The sequence below is a fragment of the Lissotriton helveticus genome, chromosome 1_2, assembly GCF_964261635.1.
Source record: "Lissotriton helveticus chromosome 1_2, aLisHel1.1, whole genome shotgun sequence".
NCBI classification, from domain to species: domain Eukaryota; kingdom Metazoa; phylum Chordata; class Amphibia; order Caudata; family Salamandridae; genus Lissotriton; species Lissotriton helveticus.
The window spans coordinates 169377146-169403268 of record NC_136058.1 but is presented as its reverse complement, the minus strand read 5'-3'; the positions used below and the strand labels follow the sequence as shown (position 1 = coordinate 169403268).

At 51.2% G+C, this 26123-nt stretch overlaps 1 long non-coding RNA gene across 4 annotated transcripts in view; it reads right to left on the bottom strand.

Moving 5' to 3' along the window:
* The window catches only part of LOC144807812 (uncharacterized), a 176216-nt gene that overhangs the window by 42700 nt on the left and 107393 nt on the right, over positions 1–26123 (bottom strand). For all 4 annotated transcript variants that reach the window (XR_013606454.1, XR_013606452.1, XR_013606451.1 and 1 more), the window contains one exon: positions 15901–16037. This is a non-coding gene — a long non-coding RNA (uncharacterized LOC144807812). The remainder of the gene's footprint in view (positions 1–15900; positions 16038–26123) is intronic.

The window sequence follows — 26123 nt, the reverse complement described above, 5'->3', positions numbered from 1 at the left end:
AACTGGGGGAAAGGGGTAGCGGGACAGTCTTGGAACCAGTCTGGCACAGGGATACCCTACGCTCAACTCTCAATCCTCGAGCTGGGGGGTTCGGCGAGGTCGGGCCGCGGCAGCGCCAGCAGGCTCCGAAGATGGTTTCAGCGAGGTTGGGCCGCGGCAGCAGGCTCCTAAGGTGGTTTCAGCGAGGTGGGGCCGCGGCAGCGCCAGCAGGACTCCAAAGGTGGTTTCAGCGAGGTTGGGCCGCGGCAGCGCCAGCAGGACTCCAAAGGTGGTTTCAGCGAGGTTGGGCCGCGGCAGTGCCAGCAGGACTCCAAAGGTGGTTTCAGCGAGGTTGGGCCGCGGCAGCGCCAGCAGGCTCCAGAGGTTCAGGGTTCAAAGTAGCGAGTTCTTCTCAGGGTCAGCCGCGACCGCGTCAGCCGGGCTCTCGACTCCAGGATACAACTCCCGACCCAGTCCAGAGCTGCCCCAGATATAGGTCTGGAGTCCTTTGATGTCCAGACCCTCGCGCCCGGGGGTCAGAGGGGCCGGGATGAGAGCGCCCAGACACCCAGCAGGGGGGTGGAGCCAGCGCCCAGGCAGGCCGGAGGGCGATCGAAACCAGGCGTCCGGGGACGGCTGGGGGCCCAGCGAAACACCCCTCCTCCTTGATCCGTCAAGTGGCCGCTTTACCACCTGGTGGGATCTTGGTGCCTCGATGTCGGGGCTTCGCGGGGGCTGTGGCCGAGATCGGGCCGCGGTCACATGGTCCGGATGTGGAGGGTCCAAGATGGAGTTGGGGCCTGAAATGGTGGCCCGGGATTGGGGTCGGATCCGCAGAGTGGGGTGAGTAGGGGTCGCCGGACTCCTAAGGGGGAGAGCCGGGGGTCGCCAGGGGTGGCGGCTCTCGTGAAGGTTGGAGGGGATAGCTTTAGGCCGGGGGGCAGGGGTCGATGCTGTCCAGGGCCCGCCATGCGGGAGGAGTGGGACCACGCCACGAGGCCGGGTCCAACACACGTCCCCCCCAGCTGAAGGCGGGGAGAGTCACCCATCTTCTTAGGAGTTCTCCTCGTCGAGGCGGAAGAAGCGGGACAGGCTGTCGGCGTTGGCGTGGTCGTTGCCGGGGCGATGTTCCACAGTGAAGTCCATCCCTTGGAGGGAGATGGACCATCGCAGCAACTTTGGGTTCTCCCCTCGCATTTGCATCAGCCACCGCAAGGGCCGGTGGTCAGTTTGCACCCTGAAGTGGGTGCCGAAGAGATAGGGTCGGAGTTTCTTGAGGGCCCACACCATGGCGAAGGCCTCTCGTTCAATGGTGCTCCAGCGTTGCTCTCGGGCCAGCAGACGTCGGCTGATGAAGGCCACAGGTTGATCAACTCCTTCGGCATTGAGTTGAGAAAGGAACTCCCCGACACCGTGCTCCGAGGCATCTGTTTGGACCACGAATTCCCGGCTGTAGTCGGGGGCTTGGAGCACGGGGGCGGTAAACATCGCTGTTTTCAGAGTCTCAAAGGCGGTCTGACACTCGGGGGTCCAGTGCACCTTCTGGGGCTGCCTCTTGGAAGTGAGTTCGGTGAGGGGGCCAACAATGCTCCCATAGTCCTTCACAAAGCGCCGGTAATACCCAGTGAGCCCCAGGAAGGCTCTGACTGCTGTCTGGGTGACCGGGGGCTCCCAGGCCATGATGGCGTCGATCTTGGGTTGAAGGGGAGTCACATGGCCGCTCCCCACTTGGTGTCCCAGATAGGTCACGGAACCTTGGCCTATCTGGCATTTGCTTGCTTTGATTGTCAGTCCGGCCCGTCGGAGGGCCTTCAGGACCTCCCAGAGGTGCTTGAGGTGCTCGGCCCAGTGGAGGCTGTATACCGCAATATCGTCCAGGTATGCGGCGCTGAACCCCTCTAGCCCTGCCAATACCATATTCACCAGCCTCTGGAAGGTTGCGGGGGCGTTCTTCATCCCGAAGGGCATCACCCTGAAGTGGTAGTGGCCATCTGGGGTCGAGAAAGCGGAGCGCTCTTGGGCGCCCGGAGAGAGTCCGATCTGCCAGTAGCCGGAGGTTAGGTCGAAGGTGCTCAGGTAGCGGGCCACCCCCAGGCGGTCGATCAGTTCATCGGCCCGGGAAAAGGGGGTGTGCATCGGTCCGGGTGATGGCGTTCAATCCCCGGTAGTCGACACAAAATCGCAGTTCAGGAGTGGCGCCCGGGGCGGCGGCTTTTGGGACCAGGACGACTGGACTGGCCCACGGACTGTCGGAGGGTTCGACTACCCCCAGGGCCAGCATCTTGGAGACCTCCGATTGGATGCAGGTCCGAACTCGGTCAGGAACTCTGTAGGCCCGGTGTCACACAGGCGGGCTGTCCCCGGTGTCGACATCGTGGACGCACCACTGGGTGACTCCGGGGGTGAGGGAAAACAAGTCTGCGAATTGACCCAACAATTTCCGGCAATCCTGGCACTGTTCTGGGGTCAGGGCGGAGGAGAGGATGACCCCCTCGACGGAGCCGTCTTTTTCGGAGGTGCTCAGGAGGTCCGGTAGGGGCTCTGAGTCGTCTTCGGCCCCCCCATCGGTAGCCATCAGCAGGCTAAGCTCCGTTCGGACAAAGTGCAATTTGAGCCGGTTGGAGTGGAGGACCCGGAGGGGGTTCCTGGGGGACTCCATGTCCACCAGGTAAGTGACAGGGCTCTTGCGCTCCACCACCTTGAAGGGCCCCATCCACTTGTCCTGGAGGGCACAGGGTTCGACCGGGGACATAACCCAGACCTGTTGGCCCGGCTCGAACTCAATGGAAGAGGCGTTTTGGTCATACCAGCGTTTCATCTCCTCTTGGCTGGCCTCGAGGTTGGCTTCTGCAAGTTCCCGGAACTTCCGAGTCTGATTTCGGAGGGTCAGGAGGTACCGGTAGACGTCGGGGGGAGCATTTTGGACTGCGACCTCCCAGCCTTCTTTGACTAGGCTGAGGGGACCCCGGACAGGGTGTTCGTTCAATAGTTCGAAGGGGCTGAATCCCAGGGACTTCTGAGGGACCTCCCGATAGGCGAAGAGGAGGCAGGGCAGCAGCACGTCCCATTGGCGACGCAAGGGCTCTTCCAGGCCCATGATCATCCCTCTGAGAGTTCTATTGAAACGTTCCACCAACCCATTCGCTTGGGGTTGGTAGGGGGTCGTAAACTTATACGTGACCCCGCACTGGTGCCACAGGGATTTCATGTATCGGGAGATGAAGTTCGTACCCCGGTCACTGACGACTTCTCAGGGGAAGCCCACTCGGGAGAAGATCCCCTTCAGCGCCCGGCCCACCACGGCGCCGTCACAGTTCGGAGAGGGATGGCTTCGGGGTAGCGGGTGGCATGGTCCACCAGGACGAGAATAAACCGGTGTCCTTGGGAGGTGCGGGGCTCCAGAGGCCCCACAATGTCTATTCCCACCCGCTCAAAGGGGGTGCTGACAACTGGAAAGGGTTGGAGGGGGGCCTTGTGCTTCCCTCCACTGTTCCCGCTGACTTGGCAGGTGGGGGCAAGTCCGGCAGTGATTGTTCACATCATTTTTCATTTTTGGCCAGTAGAAATGGGTCACCAGGCGGCTGTATGTTTTGTCCTGCCCCAGGTGGCCGGGGAGGGGCACGTCGTGTGCCAGGTTCAGGAGGAACTCTCGGAATCGGAGGGGGACCACCAGCACCCGGCTGGCCCCTAGTTCGGCAATCTTTTGCTCACTGTAGAGGAGATCGTGGTCCCAATAGACCCAGTGGGACCCCGAGGGGTCTCTGGCGGCTTGAGTGGCGGCTTGCTGTCGGATTCCCTCGAGGGAGGGACAGGTTTTCTGCTCTTGCCGGAACTGTTCTCTTGTGGGGCCACCTTCTTGGCGCCATTGGGCTAGTTCCGGGGGCAGAGTCAGCACAAGGCAGGAGGAAGGACTCCATGCGGCTCTGTAGCGTCTGAAGGACCCCCGAAGGAAGCAGAAGTCGTAATAACGACAGATTGAGAAGAATACTCAAATCAATGTATTGAGTTGTGGGATTACCGCACAATTCGTGTGAGTAGTTTTATATATGTTTGTTTGTATTATCCCTTGTTAGTCCTGACGAAAGCTCTACAGACCGCCTGGCCCAATAGAGCTGAAACATGTCGACAAAACCACTCTAGTAATACCATGTAGTCATGTAACTTGATCTACCAATGAGTATTCACAATTTTTAATAATGTAAGTTTACCCAATATTAAAATTTTTTCAGGGTACTCTTTTTCATTTTTTATCAATCCTTTTGGGAAAATCCTTTTGTCTCTGGACACTACACTCGAGACTTGAGGTGCCTCTGGATGAGGCTAGCAGTACATACCAAGAGGAAAAACCCGATGATAACTGCATGAGTGTCAATGTGGGGCGGATGAAGCTAATATACCGCTACTCGCAAGTATACATTGACCTCTCTGAGGGTTTCCTTATTTGCACTGAACCGAAAGTCGAACAGTGTTACAAGTGTCCTTTTTTGTTGATTGCTTAGTTCTGGGAGGTTGCCAAGCTCAGCAATTTCTTCACTGTTGGGCCCCAGTGGGTCGGGCCCTGGGTCGTTGTCTTCGGATACGGCGGGCGGCGGAGGTGCGGGCCACTCTGGGTCTTCAGTCGGTGCGGCTTCCATCGGGGTGGTGGTCTGGGCGGCCATGGATCGGGTGGTCGCGCAGGCCCACTCGGGAAGGCCTAGCATCCCCAGATGCTCTCTCCGTTCGACGCCGGCCCAGGTGGAACTTTCTAGGTCGTTCCCGAGGAGGCAGTCCACGGGGGCATCGTCCCGGATGGTCACTTTCAGCATGCCCGACACCCCTCCCCACTCGAAGGGGATACGGGCCATCTGGCACAGGCTCTCTGAATTGTCCGCCGACCGTACGGGGCACAGCACATTGGGCAGGATCTGGTCAGGGGTCACCAAGTGGCAACGGACAGCCGTCACGCTGGCTCCGGTGTCGCGGAGGGCTTCGGCCCGGTGCCCATTAATGGTGACCCACTGACGGTACTTCTGAGTGTTGCCTGGGATCGGGGCCCGGGGGATCATGTCTCTTTCGCCTAGACATACCAGGGACATAGCGGCGGGCTCCCACTCGGCCTGGTCGGGGTCATAGTCCTCTTCTTCGCCCCTTTCTTCTCCCAGGGCGGCGGCGGCGATCTGGCGGCTTGGAGGACCGGTGGTGCCGGGTCGTTGGTTCATCGGGCAGAGGGGGTCATTGGCATAATGACCGAGCCGCTGGCATCTGTGGCAGGTAACATTCGGGTGGGGCCCTGGCCATGCTGGGGGGGGGCCCTCTTCTGGCCAGAGATGGTGAAGTGGAGGTCGGGGCAGCCCCGCGGGGGAGTCGCGGTTCCTGTTGTGGCCCCACCCGCCGCCTCGCGGGCGGTGTTTCCCCTGGGAACCTCGGCCGTAGTCTCCCATTGGGCTCCGGGGGACCCGGGTGCTCACCCATCGATCGGCCTCGATGGCGAGTTTACGTGGCTCGGTCAGTTTGCTGTTGAGGAGATGCTGCCGGAGTTCGATAAAACAGTTGTTGGAGAGCTGCTCCCATACAATGAGGTTGAACAGTTGCTCGTAGGTGGTGACCTGGCTGCCCTTGATCCACCCCTCTAGGGCTCTACTATAGAAGTTCACGTACTCCACCCATGTAGTACCGGGGAGTTTTTTACAGTCTCGGAATCGTTGCCGGTACATCTCGGGGGTGAGTCCATAGCGAGTAAGGAGGGCGGCTTTCATGTGTTCATAAGAGGTCACCTCTGCGTCGGGGAGCTCTAGCAGGGCGTCTCTCCCTTCGTTGACGAACTTCCCCCACAAGCCGGCACCCCAGTCTTTCTGGGGTACTCGATGAGAGGCCATGGCTACCTCGTAGGCCTTAAACCATTGTTGGATGTTGTCGTTTTTATAATATTCCTTGACGACATCTTTGGGGATGTGGACCTTCGTGTCCGCAGGAGGAGGTGGGCTCCGGTTCCCGGAGGCGCTGGCCTCCCCTGGTTTGGCCTTGATCTCAAGTTCTTTTAAGCCACGCTCGTGCTCGAACGTCAGCTTCTTCTCCTCCAAGTCTCTCTGCCTTCGTTTCTCCTCTAGGTCTCCCTGCAGCCGTAGTTGCTCAAGGGCTATCTTTTTATCGGCCAGCTGTAGTTCTCCGTCCAGACGGAGTCGGGCGAGCTCCAATTCGTGGAGCCGGCTCCTTTCTCGCTCTCGGGCGTCTTCGTGGGAGAGGCCCGTGTCTATGTTTGTAGGTCTTTCCCCCGCTGGGGTTGCGTTGGTCTCCGGGTGCATGTTCGGAACTGTGTTGTCTTCGTTCTGGGGTGGCGTTGCTCCTGCCTCCACCCACGTTTGTAGGGCCTGCTTGAAATCCTCCTTGGTGCTTAGTCCAGTGGTAGCCATGCCCAGGTCCTTGCAGAATTGTTTCAATTCTTTGTGGTTATATTCTTCCAACCGTTCCTTCTGGAACTCTGCGGTCGGTCTGGTTTCTTTGGTCGTCATGGTTGCGGTGTGTTTCTGTCGGTAGTGGGTGAGTCACACTCTGTACGATTTGCGTCGGCTCGGATCCCACCGCCTGCCACCAATGTTAGAAAGGCGGTCCCTGCCTGGGGAGGCAGAAGATGTCTGACTGACCACCCCGAGACCCACCTCTCCTTATGGAATTGGCCGAGCGCCGTCGAGAGACCTCCTGGATGGGGGTCCTCTCCTAGAATCGTCACAGCAGAGCAATCACATCACTACAAAGGGACACCACACAAGAGGGTAACTTCTTAGAATCTTTATCAGCAATAACGATTGGTCCTTTCGGCAATATGTACAAACGGATCGAGGGATCCTTAGGTTCTCGGTAACTGGGGGAAAGGGGTAGCGGGACAGTCTTGGTACCAGTTTGGCACAGGGATACCCTACGCTAAACTCTCAATCCTCGAGCTGGGGGGTTCCGCGAGGTCGGGCCGCGGCAGCGCCAGCAGGCTCCGAAGATGGTTTCAGCGAGGTTGGGCCGCGGCAGCGCCAGCAGGCTCCTAAGGTGGTTTCAACGAGGTGGGGCCACGGCAGCGCCAGCAGGACTCCTAAGGTGGTTTCAGCGACGTTGGGCCGCGGCAGCGCCAGCAGGACTCCAAAGGTGGTTTCAGCGAGGTTGGGCTGCGGCAGCGCCAGCAGGCTCCAGAGGTTCAGGGTTCAAAGTAGCGAGGTTTTCTCAGGGTCAGCCGCGACCGCGTCAGCCGGGCTCTCGACTCCAGGATACAACTCCCGACCCAGTCCAGAGCTGCCCCAGATATAGGTCTGGAGTACTTTGATGTCCGGACCCTCGCGCCCGGGGGTCAGAGGGGCCGGGATGAGAGCGCCCAGTCACCCAGCAGGGGGGGTGGAGTCAGCGCCCAGGGAGGCCGGAGGGCGATCGAAACCAGGCGTCCGGGGACGGCTGGGGGCCCAGCGAAACCCCCCTCCTCCTTGATCCGTCAAGTGGCCGCTTTACCACCTGGTGGGATCTTGGTGCCTCGATGTCGGGGCTTCGCGGGGGCTGTGGCCGAGGACGGGCCGCGGTCACGTAGTCCGGGCGTGGAGGGTCCAAGATGGTGTTGGGGCCTGAAATGGTGGCCCGGGATTGGGGTCGGATCCACAGAGTGGGGCGAGTAGGGGTTGCCGGACTCCTAAGGGGGAGAGCCGGGGGTCACCAGGGGTGGCGGCTCTCATGAGGGTTAGAGGGGATAGCTTTAGGCCGGGGGACAGGGGTCGATGCTGTCCAGGGCCCGCCATGCGGGAGGAGTGGGACCAAGCCACGAGGCCGGGTCCAACATGCCCCATTACTGATATGTCCTGAGCTTCAAGGGCCCAAAGTTTGTACACACAGGGGGAAGGAGGCTGCGCTGCATTGTGCGACAGGGAGGGAGCATGAGAGCATCATCTTTCATATGATATGGCTCTATCCTCCCCTATCTCTTGAGCCAGCGCTGATTTCAGCTGCCATAGAAACACTTTAGCACCGTAGAGCTAGGGTGTGTGCAAGAGTGTAACATAGTTTTTGTAAAGGAAGGCTACCCTTCCTGTACAAAATACTATTCTAGGCACAATGCAAAGCTTTTCCCAATTTGCATACGTGATGCACAGTGCAGCACCTAGGCAAAGTCGAAAAAAGGAAGGAGAAATGCTTTAATTTTTCCTTCCTTGCACCGAGTTTAAAAGGGAGCAGTTTTCTCATGCTAAACCCAATCTACTATTTTTAGTAAATTGAGTTTAGCGTAAGAAACCTTGGGTGGTTGCATGGAAACGTCCATGCACCACCCTTGGTACTGCCCCATGGGGCAAAGTAGCGCTGGAAAGTTAAATAGGATTTTGTGCCTATTTGTATCACTTTTGTCACACAACGACGGTGCAAAATCTTAGTAAATCTCCCCCACAGTGACTCTCATTACTAGTGCTACAAAAAAGCTGCGTCGTAGTCTCACACAGGGCAGTACCAGCGCCAAGGTGCACAGTAATTCTGGGATGTAGGATTATTGGCTCATCACGTTTCACACTCGGGGCTGGGGTATAAGGCTGGGAATTGGTACACGCTGATTCCTGAAAGTTTTTAACCATTCTGGGCCCTTTTTCTATTGAAAATGTCACCAAGTTTTCCTGACCAAGGCCCTACAGCGAAAAATATTGGTAGTGCGGTCTTCTTGCACAGTTCAGAATCATAATGTTGCAATAAACAAACGTTTAGGGCCAAATCGGGATTACAAAAATGCTTTTCATGAAGGCCTTTCTGTCACACCCGACATTGAGAACTGATTGCTGTTACAGTAAAGCACCGGGGCTCCTGTGCAGACTTTCATGTTCCCACCCTGGCGTCATCTGACTTATTGGCTTCATTGCCACAGGGAGAAGAGGCTTCCTCAATAGCCAAACAACATTTGATTAGTTAACGAATGTCTATATGTAAGTCAAATCTATGTACCGTATGGCACAAGGGGATGTGTGTGAGTTTTACTCCTAACCTTCTCTGTAATTCAGGAATAAGTCAGGAGTATTTACTCCTGGAATTCAGGGGTAACTCAAGGGTACTACAAGAGTGTTAACAAATACGATAAAATCTCTATGACGCTGCTAACTCCCCCCTTCCCACTCCCCAGCGCCTTGAGACCCTCACGGGTGAGTAGTGTGCTTACAATCCCCTGATGATTGTTGATTGATTGATGAATCCAGGTGTCCTTACTACTCAATTCCGATAGTAAACACTCCTAAATTTCAGGGACCGGTGAGGAATACTAGGAGAGTAGGTTAGGAGTAATGTATGAGTAAATACAATCGGAGTTCAGGGGTAGGTCACGAGCACTGCAATAGAAAGTCACAGAAGTTTCTGCATATCTGTAGGTAATGTTTTGATTCCGAATAATATATGTATCCATGCGTACAGCGAGGTGAAAGGCACTTACGCAGGGGAGGCTATGTAGCAATTCGAACAAGTGAATTCTTAGCTCAAAAAACGTCAAGTTTACTGAAGAGAATTCAAAGTACATCTCTTTTTCTAGTGCCTGCATTCACATTCAGGCTTTGCACAATAATGGAAATGCTTCTATTTCTCCCTCCAGTTTCTGTTTCACTCTCAAGTGGCAGACTGAAGGTGGTAAGTGGGATAAGAATATGGGATGGAAAGGCAATGCTTTTCTTTTCTTGAAAGCTCTACATTGTTTGAGGCAATGTCTTTTCCCGGAATGGGTGCATAGATTGTTTAGTTTCTAAAAGCTGATTGGTTGTGCTGGTGTCAGTGCTGAAGTGCTAACACAATCTACTCTGCACCTGCGACAGATGAAAAGCTGAGTGGACATGAGCTGCTTGCTGATACCAGCATCAAAATGCAGTTTTGAAGTGTTGTGTGGATATGGAGTGCAAAAGAATTCTGAGTTTAGTGCATCTGTTTTCCACAAGGAAAATATGTTAAAGAAAACCTCCAAGTACAGATGTAAGTTGCTGCCTGTTCCAAATGACCAGCTTTTGCTACCCATTTCTCTAGGTTTTTGCTTTCTTTAACTGAACCCGTTTTTGTTGACCTTATGACTCTGTGCTAACCAGTGATAAAGTGCTGGTGCTCTCCCTTCTAAACATTGTAAAATTGGCAGTCACCTAATTTGAACATTAAATGTTCTCATAATTCCTGAGTATATGGTACTACATGTGCATCACTCATTCAGCCATCCACTAAAGTAGCACTGTTATACATTCTCCAGGCCTGCCCTTGGAGCATGTATGTGCAGTTTTATACCTTTTGCCTGGCCTAAACCTTCCTTTTGAAGACTCATACATCACCCCTAAAATAGACCCTAAATACCCACTGAGTGGGGTGTAGGGTATTTAAAAAGTAGGACATGTATATTTAGGCCTTAATTAGGATTTTCAACCGACATCCTTGATTTGAATTCCAACCGCCGTTTTACAATTACGGCAGTCGGAATTCAAACCGTCAGGTCATTCCGGCTAACTTCCGATAGGCTCAAAGAGCCCGTCGGCCAGTCAGAAACTGAACATAATCCCTTAGTGACGGCGTTTTCGCCGTCAGGATTATGATGCCGCTTTCCGACAGGCTTTCCATGTTGGGCTTTATGACATTAAAAGCCTGTCAGAGAGCGCCTTTGGGGGCCCCTAGCATGGCCCCCCTTCACCGCAGCCAAGGGGCCACCTATGGTTGGGGGGCGAGGGGGCACCTGCCCCCTGTAAATCCCTGCATCGTTTGGCAGGCACCGTGAGGTGCCTGCCACACGTTGCAGGTATTTACTGTGACTAACAGTGACTAAGGCAGAGGAGCGTCGCCCCTCTGCTCTCGGAGCAGTGTACAAGCAAAAATGAAATGATAATAGCAGAAGTGATTTCTGTTAATATCATTCTATTTTCAGTATCAAACTGGCTGGGCTGGGCTCCCATACAGTCCGGGAGGAGGAGGTGCTGCTGCACGCCAAAGTAGGCATAAATGCTTGGCCGGCCCTCTCAGGCACGCCAAACAGACATGCACACTCTGTGTGCTCCCCACCAGGCTGAATTACATAGCCTGGTGGGGAACATGCCCAGCCTCCCATTTCCTGCCTGAGAGCCAAGCCACGGCGCTCAGACCAATAACAATGCATCATTGCAGCATTGTAATTGCCTTAGGGGAGGGAGCCTGCGCACTTCCTGGTTCCTGCAGCCATATAGCCATGACAATCGCGGCGAGGAGGTGAGTGGTTTTTAAAAAAATTATTTTGTTCGCCCCCCCATGACCCTCTCCTAAACCCCCCCCCCCCTTCACTCTCATTCCCTGACAGCCTCCACAGCCTCCAAAGTCGTTATTCACTGTAGCAAGGCTTGCTCTCCCAAAGGAAAACACTGGGTTGCATTATAACAACTTATTATTCTTCATTTTGGTTTGGTAGCTGCTAGAAAAATGACTCAAGGACACAGTTAATAAAGTAAAATCGAACTTACTGGTAAAGTAGGATTTTATATTACTATTTGAAAACTACACCTAGAGAACATTCTCAATTTCCTGCTGAAGTGAAAAGACTTTTCTGCCATTGTCCAGTGTCATCTGACTGGTAAATGGCTCCCCTGTGGTGAATTGTGGATTGCTCCCAACCAGTGGACAAAAGCCTTGGGTGTGGAGAGGTGGTTTTCCTGCTTGAGAAGGATGGTTAGCAGGCAGTTCCCAGCACCTTCCTAAGCTTCGGAAGAAGCCTACTCTTCTCACTGGGAGATGTGGCTCACACTAGGCCTGACTCTCTTTGTCTTCCTAGTCAGCTTGTCTCCAAACCCAGAGAGAGGGGGGTGCTGCACCAGAAGTGGTTTGGAGCGACCGCAAGGAAGGATTTGTACATTTCCATAGCCAAACCTCTGGAAGGGTACAAGGAGCTCTCAACAGAGGAAGAACGGTTCAGCTATGTTAGATTTAGGTAGAGAGGGGCACTGTGGGATAGTGTGGGATTAAACACACAGGAAGTACTGCAATAACTGGTTGTGTAACCCTGACAACCTTTACTCCATTGGTTAAGGAGTGGTCAGACGTTTCTTCAACAGGCTGGTACAGATACTCCTCACTACCTTCCTCAGAACACTCTTGAACCTGTGAAGAATCAGTAGGAGGACTACCTTGTTGTCTGAAGAACCTGAAGGAATACTAGACCAGTCTGCCTTGAACCCAGGACGCATAAGTGACTCCAAGGGACAATTGGCTGACCTACTGTTTGAGTTACAGGGACACAACAAGCTTCATGAGGCCGTTCCTCCAACAGCCACTGTGGCCAGTTCCAACTGGACCTGCCCTGTGCCTCTACTGGGGTAAGTCTTCGACCCCCAAGTACTGTCCCCAAGATCCTGACCCTTGGCTACAAAGTGCACTACTTCAGAAATTTCCTGAAAACTGGGATTTAGAAACTTTCTGTACCTTTTTGATCTGAAAACCGACAGGGCACTGGTACTAACCTGCCAAGCCGATCTGGTGAAGGTGCTTCAGTGCTAGCCCAAATATTCAGGTTGCTCCTGCTATGCTCTTCTCCACAACAGCAAATACAATACAATCTGACTATGCAGAGAAGGTGTCAGGTCTCGTGGAGTCCTCTTCGGTTACAGCCACAATGGGGATTCCGAGCTCTAAAAAAGGGACTAATGACCAATGGACCGACAAACCCGCGGTGGAGATGCGGTGAAGGTCGGGGACTTCCATCCCAGAGACGTAGGTCCTCTTTACGCCTTGGTCGGACTTGCTTCTGCCCAACACTATTGTGGTTGCCCCCAAAGTTACTTTCTGACAGCCTTTCCATGTTGGAAAAGGCCGACATGGAAAGGCTGTTGGAAACCGACATCGTAATGCTGACGAGGAGCAGAGGATGGCTCTGCCATCATTAAAGAATTACAATTCCACTCCTCTTCCACTGGGTTCTGTGAGCCTGTCGAAAGAAGAGTGCAATCCCAACATGGCCTTCCCTCCCACCACCGTCATCATAATATGGCAGTCAGAGGGAAACCTTGGATGTCGAGCAGAAAGGCTCTGACAGACTGTTGGATGGCTTTCCACCCGACATCCAAATCGGGCCCTAAGTCTGAAGGTAAAACTTTTCACTGGTCCCTGTATCGGACATGTGCTACATTATAGTTGGGTTAAAATCTTAACCTTGTCTTGGTCAAGCACAGCTAGATGACCACAGTTGGCAATTAAGACTTTTTGATGCTCATAACTCTGGTTCTACTTATTAGAATTGTGTCCTATTATTGGCATTTTATTTATTTCAACTTACTCTATTTTTCCAAATTGGTTTGAGATTTTTCTTGTGTTGTGTTTTCAATTTAATATTGTCTGAGTACTGCTTAAATAATTCATAGTTTGTCTCTAAGTAAACCCTGATTGCTTTGTGTCAAGCTACTAAGGGGTTAAGTGTCATTAGTACATTAGCACCCTGTTATGTGACACCCTCTTGAAGCCAATGTATCATCGATTGTCAGTATTATTCATTTATTTATGTATCCAGCACAGGGATTGTCATAACCAGTATGTAATCAGTATTTCTTTAGATATATACAATGTATTTCCAGAAGTCTTTAAACCATATTTACTTATGCCAAAAGAACTTGTGTATTAATAAAACTCTGTAGTGTCACGTGTTGTTAGGCATATTAATCGTCAACTCGCTTCTCTCAAAAAAGCACGTGAACAGCGAGAAAGATCCATAAATTACTGTATTAGCACATGGCATAATAGGACATGTGAAACACGGGTAAAGCACGTTGGGCACGAGCGGCACAAGAGTATTTAAACCGCTCTCGCGCCTGACTCCGTGCTTGATCTCGTCATCGGCATCTCTTAACTGCGCTACGGTTTTCCCAGTCCTGCAAGCGTCACGCAACAGGTGTGACGCTCACGCATTTCAGTGCGGTGATCCGCATCACCGCACTGAAATGCATTGTCACACATAATTGCCACCTGCTGCCAGGCGCACCACCAGCGGCGCCAGGCTGTGCCCGGGCTCTCTCTGCTGCTCCGAGAGAGGTGCGCCTGCTTTGAGTTTCTAAACAGTTAACCAGACTGCTCTCAGCTCTGTGGCTGAGAGCGCTACAATGTTTCTCGCTGACTCTCTGCACTGTGCCAGGAGTCAGTGTTGCCCTGGAAACAAGATGCTCAAATCATGGTGTAGCACCAGGGCGGCGCACCGCTCTCAGACTCAGCATCACTGCAGGGGGCCGGGCTGCCCTCTCACTCATTGCAGCTGTCAACTACCGACCGGCGTGGCACCAGGGGGCCGGAAATAAATCCGGATGTCACCATCGTGCACGTTTGCTGAGGAAGTCACGAGTGATTGTTGTAGGAGGAAGCCAGGAGTCTGAGGAGACGGGTGGGGCGCTAGCCCATAAAGCTACATTACCATGGCAAGCCTCACAGGTAAGTGACAGTGATAGATTTTTTGGGGCGCCGAGATCAGTTGCCTGCGAGTTGGTGTCTGGGCTCAGTAATTTCTGGCAAGTTTGCCTGGTAATTCGGTGGTAGTATAAAGCCGCAGCCGCAGGAGGTGCTTGTGCCGTGCTCCTTCCTCTGCAGCATCCCCGTTGTGCTGCTGTCCCTTGGCACTCTCCTTTCCCCGTGGTCACCCCTTGCTCATACATAGGGGTCTCAGGAACAGTGTTTCTTGATGGGTTCTTGTCATCTCTCAGCTGTGATCTCATCGCAGTCACTCTTCTCCTTAAAGAGGTGAGGCCGCGATCAAAGCAAGCTGCAGGTGGGTGATACAGCGTCTGCCATATGCTGGCTATAGCGCCAAGGAGAGTCTGCTTTGGAAAGCGCCAACTGCAGGGAGACACAGCCCGGGGGCGCCCCGAGGCCTGAAGTGCATGGAGTGCAGGAGCAGGGAGGGCTGGCCTAGAGCCCCCTCCTGTGAGATCCACCCCCGGGCCGGGGGGGGGGGGTACAGAGCTGCACACTGGACCATCTCTGAGCATGAGCGCCGCACACTGGCTGAAGGTGAAGAGAAACAGAAAACACAGACACAGCCACTGTGTGCATTCCAACACTTCTGTGCAATTAACTCCCTGCACCTGCCCAGAAGTGTGAGAGTTGGGTGACAGGCACCTGCCTTGAACACTAACTAACCTGTCTGATACTTTAACCAGTTAACCACCAGCTTCTGTCAAACCGTCTAGGTGTGCTCTAAATTACCCGTTTCAATATTAACTTTAACTGTGTTTTCCGCGGGAGTCATTGCAACCTTGAGGCGGCCCATTACTGATTGCTCGCAAGCCTCGCTGAGTAAGTGAGTTCCTAATGATATCTCTCTGCTCAATAACATTCTCTTTTAAACTAATAGCGAGGTCATTATGATCGTCTTCAGCGGCCTGCTGTCGTGTTTCAAGCAGGAATGTGCCAGGCAGTCATGTGTGATACTGATCCATGCAACCATGCCTGAAGATGTAAAGAGATTTTTCAGCGTCTTTCAGTAGGTTTCTTAAAAACCTCACATGTGCAAAGACCTACAAATATTTCCACGTTCTTATTTCTGTTAGAAAGTTATGACTTTTATGACAAATTAAACTGCACATTTACTCATTTACCATTAGCAAATTCATCAGTAAAAAAAAGCATTGTAGGAAAGAGGTTGAGCCTGATATACAATGTTTGCATGATGTGTGAACTGAAGTAAGTGTGCCAGATGTTGGTAACTTGCTATGGCTGCTAGCATTTGCTTCATTCCTAACTGCCTGCTGTGCCCATATATGTTTCCCTCATCTTCACTGCTTGACTTTTGCTCATAACAGTGTCACTCATAGTCGTTAAAATGTCACTCATAATTTCACTGAAATTATGAAAATGTCACACATGGCAATCTGAAACCTTGGCAGCTATGTAATATTTCCTCGTTGCAGTTCAAAGCTTCAGATTCCCTCGCAGCAACTTGCACTAGAGTAACCGAGCTACGCAGCCAACAACCCCGCCACTCACCTCGGGATCCTTCGTCATTCCCTCCTTGACTCTTCCGGTCCTCTTCCTTCCGCAACCTTCTGCCCGCTCCCAACCGACTTCCTGTGACGACTTCCTGTTTCTTCCTTCGACCCCAGAACCGCTCTAGCCTCTTTTGCCTAAAGCCAAGAAAAACAAGAGAGATAAGTGATTAGAAGCATTTTAAAAGACGATCGATAAGTCAATTCCTTTTGATAAACAATTGCAATTCTTATTTTGATTAAAACGATCATGGAGGACATAGAAAAAACTACGAATGCTATATTTGTTTTTTTAAAATAGCAAGTTACTTTTAGAAGAGCTTTGCCAGCAACATGGAGAGGAAAACTTTGAGACCTAATTTCATTTAAGGAAAAATTTCACGTGAAGGAACGTTTAAAAGACTGGATGACATTTTGAACTCTTTAGTATAAAGGAGAAAGTATTCATATCATTGGGCAGATGTTAGAAGAGCCCTTAAGAACTTTTATTTTTTTGAACCAACTAGATGTCATTTGAAGGTCTAAATGTATATTATGTTGTTTTTGTCACCTTAACAGATAATACATCAAGAAGACAACAGTGCATGTTTTAAGGTTTCTTTTTTTTTTTAAGCTTTATTTCGGTGCATTCACCATAAAAGCATCACAGGGGTTAATACAACATATATCATTAACACAAGAATTAGCAACATTGGTACAATTTTGCATCCAGTCGCCATAGAACAAACAGTTAAAATAAAGTGCAAGTGCGTATGGTCAATACTTATACACAGGGAAGAAAATTAGGAATAATAATAAAAGCCACAATAGGTAGTAAAAAAGTTTTTAAAACAAGGGGAATTACTCTCTTTTCTTTTAAAAAAGTCACAATTAAAAATTAGTTACCGTAAGTCATTTTTAAAAGTATTAGTAAACCTGGGCGGACCGTGTAGTATATTCAGCCACTACACGGACGGCTCCAAAAACTTCCTCCTCATACACCACATTGAGAATAAAAAACGGGAAATAGAGTAGACTATTTGGAGGTGGAACTCAGTTTTCAATATTCTATAAGCCTCGCTAAAGTGTCTTGTGCCCATGTTCTTACAGATTTGTACAAGCCAGCGTCTTCTTGGCGACCTATAGGAGTCACACTGGAAAAGAACATGCACCTAATTTTCGTCCACTAAACCACATGCAGGACATTCAATCATAACCTGTCCCCCCCATTTTTTAACATACGGTCGTAGGGGTAGACACCCATACCTGAACTGGAGAAACAATTTTCGTGCCAACACTGTTTGGATGCTATCCAGGATGGGCTCTGCCCGATAGATATTTTTGATTAAAAGGAATTCACTTGTCAGCCGTCCCGATGTAGAACTACGCATCGTCTTGGACAGTCGGTATTCCCTATAGGCAGTCACCAGTGTATTCCTACTTAGTGATTGTAACACGGTTTGGGGCTCATCCCACAAATCAACACGTCCCAGTTGCATACATAGAGCCTTAAGGTGCCTCAACCAAGGTATCTTACCCACCCCTTTCAGCCCCAATATCTCAGTTAATTCCTCACTATACAGGGCTAGCTCGGGAGTGCTCCACAAGCGTCTCCAGAAGGTCAGTGGTCTAAGTGCGGCATCCTCGGTAATTGGTCTAATTCCTAAGTCCATTCTCAGCGGGATCAGAGGAGTGCTTTTGGGGAGGCTAAGAAGCCGTCTAATGAATACGTTCTCAGTGCGTTCAAGGGATGCGAGTGCACAGTGGCCCTAAATTTCTGCACCATATAACGCAGCACTTCTTGCCTGTGCCCTATAGGCCTCCATGGGTGCATAGACCTGCTTGTGTTATCCCCCCTTAAAAAATTTATGGATACCTCCCGACACCTGGGTGAGCTTCAAGTTACACTTGTTAATCTGCGCTCCCCAGTCCATGCTCTCCGTCAGGGTAATGCCAAGATAGTGGAACACCACCACTCTTTCGAGTGGTAGGCCCCCCAAGGTCGGATTACTGCGTTTGCTTTTACCGCCATTATAGACCATATATTTGGTTTCCTGTTGGTTTATCTCCAGGCCCCGATGTTTGCAGAAGACAACGAAGTTGTCGAGCGTCCTCTGGATACCCATAGGGGACTTAGCCAACAACAACGTGTCGTCTGCAAACCTCAGGGCTGGTACACTATGCCCTGCCAGTTTGGGGGCATCAATATTAAGACCTTTATTAAGATGGTCAATGAGCACATTGACAAATAGGGCGAAGAGTGTTGGGGCCAGGACGCATCCCTGGCGGACTCCTCGCATAACTGGGATTGGGGATGTGAGATTGCCATGTTTGCCGTACCTGATTTGGGCATAATTTTCCTCGTGCAGGCGAGCAAACAAATGGCAGAGGTAAACCGGCACCCCATCTCCAAAAGGATCGACCACAACCTCTCTCTGGGGACCAGGTCGAACGCAGATTTCAGATCTACAAATATTAGGTATAGAGTGCCACTCTCTATACTCACGATCTTCCAGTGAATCATTTGCAGTCTGAAAATCTGGTCCACCGTAGATGTCCGTGCTCTAAACCGAGCTTGGAGTGGGGTCAAAATGCTGTGATCCTCCATCCATCCGTGTAAGCGCTCAAGGAGAACACGAACGAAGATTTTTTGTGTTACATTCAAAAGGCTTATAGGCCGATAATTCGATGGCAGGAGTGGGGACCCTTTTTTAAAAATGGGTATAATTTCAGCCCCCGCCGATGTCGGGGGCATGGGGATGCCCTCCAATAAAGCATTAAAAAACAAAGTAAGATATGGACCCCAAACTGAGACTTCGCTGTGAAAAAGATCTCCTGGTATTCGGTCTAACCCTGGTGCTTTATTAGGTGCTATTTTTTCCAGTGCAAACTCAACTTCACTGAGTCGAATTTGCGGCCCAGAGACCCCTCTTAGTTCTTCTTGGCCTCCCTCTTTTGTATTATGAGGGCCATTAGCTGGGAGAGCATAAAGGGGTTGCAAATGAGCAACCCAAACATCCTCGCTAATATTTGGCTCAATGGCAGATTTGTGGTTCCTAGACCCCTCGTTGACCAAATTCCAAAAGGCTCTAAGATCCCGTACTAACAGGGCTGCCCTAATATCTTCCCACTTCTGGTTTTCCCAGCATGTTTTGGCCTGTTTCAATTCCCTAGTATAAGCGGCCGTGCTTCCAACAAATCTGACCTTTTATTACTCTTAACTGCATTCAGTAGATTTTGCTTAGCAGCTCTGCAGTTGCCATTGAACTATTGATGACTAGGTTTGGGCTTGTCCCTTGGTTTACTATGGTTAACAAAAAAGGGAGCCAGAGTATCCATTAGTTCTTTATGGTTTTCAGAGATAGTTAGCCCAGATTCCAGAGAGCATGGTTCGTTAACTAGTAGGTCTGCTTTAGCAAGAAAAGGGAGTGCAGACTGGTAGAGGCTGGACAGCTTTTCTTGGGAAATTGTGAAGTCCCCCCAGCGTACCCTTCTCCCTCTGTTTACTTGAACTAGGGCAGGGACTGAATTCCCATCCGTTAAATCCTAGTTTTTGCCCGTTGATAGGCAGAAATTTATGTGCAGGGCATTATGATCGCTATCACTGCGGGGACTAATAATGAATCCAAGAACTCTATCCCAACTGCCAGTATCAACAAGGATAAAATCAATAATTGATGTGGATCCTAGTCTATTAAATGTAACGTTGGAGGCAGTGCCTGCCGGAAACCGGCCGTTACAAGCCCGGGGTGAGAATTTTAAACAAAGGGCATGTGTTTGCAGTACTAATGGGGTCCAGGCAATAACAGGCGGAAGGCTAGTTTCTGTGATTGACCAATGATGATCTTCTTCACATATAGTGTCAGGTGCCAAACCCTTAAGGGGTTCAAATTGGGTATTCAGATCAGCACCAATGATCATCCTTGTGTTAGGGGGAATTGTTTCTAGAAAGGCAGACAGGGCGTCCAGGGTTAGAGAGGTCGCACCTCTTGCAACTGGTCAGGAATAGACATTAATCAGGGCAACAGGTAGTTCGTCAGGCAAGGTAAGGACCACACACAAAATGTCCATGGATTCGGTAACTAATTCTTTAGCCTCGCACCCTAGGTGCGTGCCAACCCAAGTGGACAAACCACCTGACGGTCGCCCCTTGCCCAAGTGGGTAGCTGGTTTATCAAATATGGCAAAGCCCAAACTCGCAGGCTTGGATCTTGCCCAGGTCTCTTGGAACATGCATACATCATGCTGTTCAATAAATAGGCACCACTCAGGATTATTCAATTTAGATGGAAGGCCCGCCACATTCCAGGACAACACACTAATGGCAGAATTAGTTATGGATCCCCCCTCTATCCACAAACTTGAGGGTTGTGCCACTAGGGGAACTGGTGGACTGAGCTCATGAGTGGCAATGGGAGAAGTTGCATTGGCTGGTGACTGCAAACCAATCAGTCAATCATTTTGGTCAAGGGAACATAATAGGTCGTACCTATTACTTAGGGAAATATGGCCGGTGGGTACGTTTGAGAGAGGGCGTTCAACAATTGGGAGGGTGCTAATATTAGGAGGGGGTGTAGAAATACCCCAATGGAAGAACATTGACATGATTGTGATTAATTAGGACTGAACCAGTTTGCCTTAGTATATGATTTACTAGTTTGGGAGAGCCAAAATTAACCACAACACAGTCACCAGTCAACGTTTTCTTAGTTTTCCCTACCCAGGGAACCCTTCTCACCATTTTAAAGTTGTCAAGCAGACGCTCACCTAATACAGTTTTATTACCTAGGAAACGGAGCACCTTATTTTTGAGGGCGGACCAATGTTCAGTTTTTCCATCTTCTAGTTTATGGACATTTGCCAAGATGACAGTGTATGAGCATGACTCTGGAGGAAGATGTAATGAGAAATTTGAAAGGGGGGCCTGATCCGGGGGATATAGACTACCCACTGGGCCAACAGGGCCTGACTTGGCGACTTGTTTAGAAATCATTGGGTGTTGGGCTGTAGGCAGGGCATTAATAACTCTAGCCTGGGTGGCAGTGGTTAGACGGGTGGTTGTCTGATCAGTTAAGTTAGGTGTAGTAGTGTTCAAACATGGTGCTTCCGGTAGCTTGGGGGTAGGTAACGGTACTACCTGCTGTTGTAATTTGGTTTCAATAGTGGAGAGTCTATTACCTATTTCCTCAAGTTTAGTTAAAACGGGGGAAATAAGTGCCTTAAGCCTACACTCAATGTAATCCATGAGATCATGCTTAATCCCCCCTGGGTTAGATATATTAGGCTCTATCCCTCTTACATTACTTGAAGTTATACTAGCCTCAGGATACAGGTTTACAACTTTGCCTGGATTACCCAGATGGTGCTCCAGCCCAGGTGCAGATTTTTTGCTCCTAGGCTGTTTAGCTTGATGTCTACTACCCTTGGGTATACCAGTAGCTTTTCTTTTTCCCCCTAGGATATAATTATTGGTAGATACAAGTGCCCGCGGGTACCTAATACGGGCTGCTAAGGGGGAGGGAAATGGACTAGAACCAGCACATGTAACACCAGGTGGTATGTTAGGAGGCAAAATTCCACCCTGTATTGGATCAGTGGATATGATGGAAATAGCACAGTCATTGGTCAAATTAAGTGGGGTAATAGTGGGGCTTAGTAGCTCTATGTTAGCCGAATTGGGAGGTGGGTGGACAAGAGCGTCCAATGATAATCTTCTTTGAACATTAGCTATCTCTTTAGCCACCTCGTGCTCAGCCCTTCTAAGATAGGCGTCCAGAGTCCCTACACCCCCAACCCCAGAACAAGCTTTAAGATTCAACTTAACCATATATAGATCTCAATTGACCATAGGTAGCTAAATATGGGTGGATAACACTAGACACTCACGTGAGAATGAAATGAGCTGGAACAATAACAAAGACGGGTCAGTATATTGGTATCACCAGCTCAATGTTCCTATACCGTCCATAAAATCCTAACCAAGGGTGAAAATGGTGTGGCCCAGCCCGCCTCTGCTGGCCTTGGACGTCCCAAGACGGTCCCAGCCGTGTCCCGGGCTTCTCCCCGGCGCCGACCCGCGCGCGATCCCGCGACGCGGGTGCTAGAGTCCTTTTGAGACGTCTCCTGACGCTGGGATTGCGTGGGCGGCGTGCTCCGCCGCTAGGGCGTCTGGACAATGTGGTTTTGGGCCGACCGCCCCCCTCACACTGCGGCCGCTGGTCTCGGATTGCGGCGGCGGAAGGGAGCGATGGGGCTGCGCTGGTCCCTGGAAGCTGGTCCAACAAGGTATGCCCCCGAGAGTTTCAGGTTCCCCCGCTCCACCAGTGCTAGAGTCCTTTTGAGGCGCCTCCTGGCGCTGGGATTGCGTGGGCGGCGTGCTCCGCCGCTAGGGCGTCTGGGCAATGTGGTTTTGGGCCGACCACCCCCTCACACTGCGGCCGCTGGTCTCGGATTGCGGCGGCGGAAGGGAGCGATGGGGCTGCGCTGGTCCCTGGAAGCTGGTTCAACAAGGTATGCCCCTGAGAGTTTTAGGTTCCCCCGCTCCACCGGTGCTAGAGTCCTTTTGAGGCGCCTCCTGGCGCTGGGATTGCGTGGGCGGCGTGCTCCACAGCTAGGGCGTATGGGCAATGTGGTTTTGGGCCGACCGCCCCCCCTCACACTGCGGCCGCTGGTCTCGGATTGCGGCGGCGGAAGGGAGCGATGGGGCTTCGCTGGTCCCTGGAAGCTGGTCCAACAAGGTATGCCGCCTAGAGTTTTAGGTTCCCCTCAAAATATCTCTAATGTTTAAGGGAGTGTACATGACAATCGCGACCCTCAAGGTATATTGTTTTAGTTTATAATGAATGTGATATAAATATATATCTTGAACTCTAAAGGAACAGAACAGTAATTACGATTGCTTATATCATTATAGATGGGAGATTAAGTCCCCTTGAATCTGATTCCTGAGGGTCCTTAGGGGCAAATTAGCCCACTAGGTATCTCCAGTAAGCGCCATTGCAGAGAGGTGTAAAAAGGGGCACGGCCTGCACCACCTCTCTGCACCGCAGCGCAGTGGCACTTACTGGAAGCACCTGGTGGGCTAGTTGGCCCCCAGGGTCCCTCAGGATTGAAGGGGAATTTTTTCCCTAACTTAAAAAGCGCCACAGAGCGTGTTTGCACACATCACCTTAGGCCCTGTCCCCTCCCTTCACCACTGTGTAAATGTGCCCTGTGGCCGGTGTAAGTTGGGAGATTAAGTCCCCTTGAATCCTGAGGGTCCCTAGGGTCAAACTAGCCCACAAAGTACCTCCAATAAGCGCCACAGAGCTGCGTTGCAGACAAATGTAAAAAGGGGCGTGGCCTCTGAACACCTGTCTGCAACGCAGCTCCCTGTCGCATACTGGAGATACCTGTTGGGCTATTTGGCTCTCAGGGACCCTCAGTATTGAAAGAAAATTAATTCCCCAACTTAAAATGTGCCACAGGCGTGTTTGCACAGTGGTGAAGGAAGGGAGCGTGGACTGAGTTGACATGTCTGCAAACACGGCCTGTGGCGCGTTTTAAGTTAGAGAATTAATACCTACTCAATCCTGTGGGTCCCTTGGGGCCAACTAGCCCACCAGGTACTTCCAGTATGTGCCAGGGGCTGCGTTGCAGAGAGGCCACGCCCCTTTTTACAATACTCTGCAACGCAGCTCCATGGCACTTACTGGAGGTACCTGGTGGGCTAGTTGGCCCCCAGGTACCCTCAGGATTGACAAGGAATTAATTTCCCAACTTAAACTGTGCCACAGGGGTGTGTTTGCACACATGTGAACTCCGGCCCCCCCCCCTCCCTTTACCACTGTGCAAACGCGCCCTGTGGCGCTTTTTAAGTTGGGGATTAACTCCCCATGAATACTGACGGTTCCTGGGGTGCAACTAGCCCACCAGCTACCCCCAGTAACAGCCACAGAGCTGCGTTGCAGAGAGGTGTCAACAGGGGCGTGGCCTCTGAACACCTCTCTGCAACGCAGCCCCCTGGCGCATACTGGAGGTTCCTGATGGGCTAGTTGGCCCCTTGGGACCCCCAGTATTCAAGGGGAATTATTTCCTCATCTGCAAACGTGCCAGGTGGCGTGTTTGCAGAGTGATGCTGATAGGGGGCGGGGCCTCCGGCACGATGCCAGTCATTTTTTCCCTTTTCTTTTAAGAAGGGGGGGCTATGTGGCCCCCCTGCTTTTTTAATTTTACTCTCCCTGGGGACCCCACCCTCCAGGGCTTCTGCTCTATTTTTTTTATAATAAAAATTTGGAAGGGGGCCGTGTGGCCCCCGCCAGGGCCATAATTGGCCCCAGGGACCCCATCCCCCGGGGCAAGGCCATTTACTTTTTTAAAATTTAAATGGAGGGGGGCTGCGTGGCCCCCATCCTGAGGCCATTTATGGCCCTGGGGACCCCATCCCCGGGGCGTGTCTTTCCATTTTTTTAAAATTATTTTATTTATTGGTGGAGGGGGGCTCCCCACGGTCCCGCCGGCTCCCCGCCTCCTGCGGGAGCCGGCATTGCTTTTCCACATGGGGAGATGCTAAGATTCAGCTCCCTGTGAGGAAAAGCAATTTGGTTTGAATTTTGAAAGAGAGAGGAGGTTTTCCTGCTCTCTCTTTCAAAATTCAAACCAAGTTTGCTATGGCAGGGCAGGAGTGGCGAGGCTCCCGCCCTGCCATAGCAAACTACAGTGTCCCGGGACACTGCAGGAGCCGGCCCTGGGGGGTGGCAGTCCCCAGAGCCACGACAAGGCTCCAGAAGGGGGGCCACGCGGCCTCCCTCCCACAATATACAAAGCCCCAGGGGGTGGTGGTATTTGGGGCTGGGGGTCCATCACAGACCCCCCCAATTTAAATATTTAGAGCTCGGGGAGGTGGCGGTCCCCGGGGCATGTGGGGGGACTTGAGCCTCCCCCACATAGGGTATTTTTTTATAAAAAAAAGTCCCGGGTGGCGGTCCCTGGGCCTGGGCGGGCCTGAGAGCTCCACCCACCTATTTTCAAGAAGCCCTGAGGGTTGGCAGTCCCGGGGTTGGGAGGGGCCTGAGAGCCCCCACCTATTTTCACAGGGTGGTGGTCCCTGGGGCTGGGGGGGCCTGAGAGCCCCCACTTATTTTGATGAAGCCCGGGGGCGGTGGTGGTCCCCGGGGCTGCAGGGGCCTGAGATACCCCTACTTATTTACATGAAGCCCAGGGTGGCGGTCTAAAGTCATGTCTATCTAGTGAGTTTCTATTACAACAATCTCTAAAACCTATTTTCTGTGTTCCCAGTGAGGCTGGGAGTCACGATGAAGTTGACACCCGAGGCAATTGTGCCTTTCTTACAGACTGAAAAACACATTTATGCACACATATTATAGTATTTTCGGTACTGGGGGATTATAACTGTACAATCCAAACTCATATTTTCCTAGTGAGTTTCAATGAAAACTATCTCTAAAACAAATTTTTATTTTAGTTGTGATGTTTTGAGTGGGGAGGACATCGGAACCCGCGATCACCACAAAGACGCGTGGAAATGCATAGCAAAAGCAGGAATTCATTTGCCACCAACACAAGTGCCTCAGTCCATCTGTGAGTTGGTGTGTGAGTGTCTGAGTGGGTCTGTGACTGGGTGCATGAGTCTCTGAGTGGATCTGTGACTGGGTGTAAAAGACTGACTATGAATCTGTAAGTGTGCACATGAGTCTAGGAATGCTTATAAGAGAACACACAGGGGTCTCTGAGTGAGTCTGTGAGTCAGTGCATTAGTGGGTAAGTGAGTGACTCTATGAGTGTCTGAGTGAAATATGTTAGTAGGAACATGAGCCGTGACTGTGACCGGTGAGTGAGTGTATATAGATATATATATACTTTTTGTTTTTTATTTCCATCCATCAATTTTCGCGAATACATTGTAATAGTCGCAATGTCCCTATGATGGTACACTGTGGGGGCTATGCTGGGTATCGCAGCGCTGTCACGAATATCATGCATGATGAAAACAATTTGGATGAATAATTTCTGTCACTAACACCCCAATTTCTCAAATAAGGGGTCAGAGTATCTCCACAATGACCTCTTATATTAGCTTTGACACACATTTTCAGCCCTGGAAAGCGTACCTGATCTATAAAATAGCAGCCACAACTTTTTGTTCAGGTTGTGTCCAGGTAATCACAGCATTACTATGTTGTTCACCTTTAATTTCTCAAAAACTACTGAACGGTTTTGCACCAAATAATAAAAAGCACAATCTGC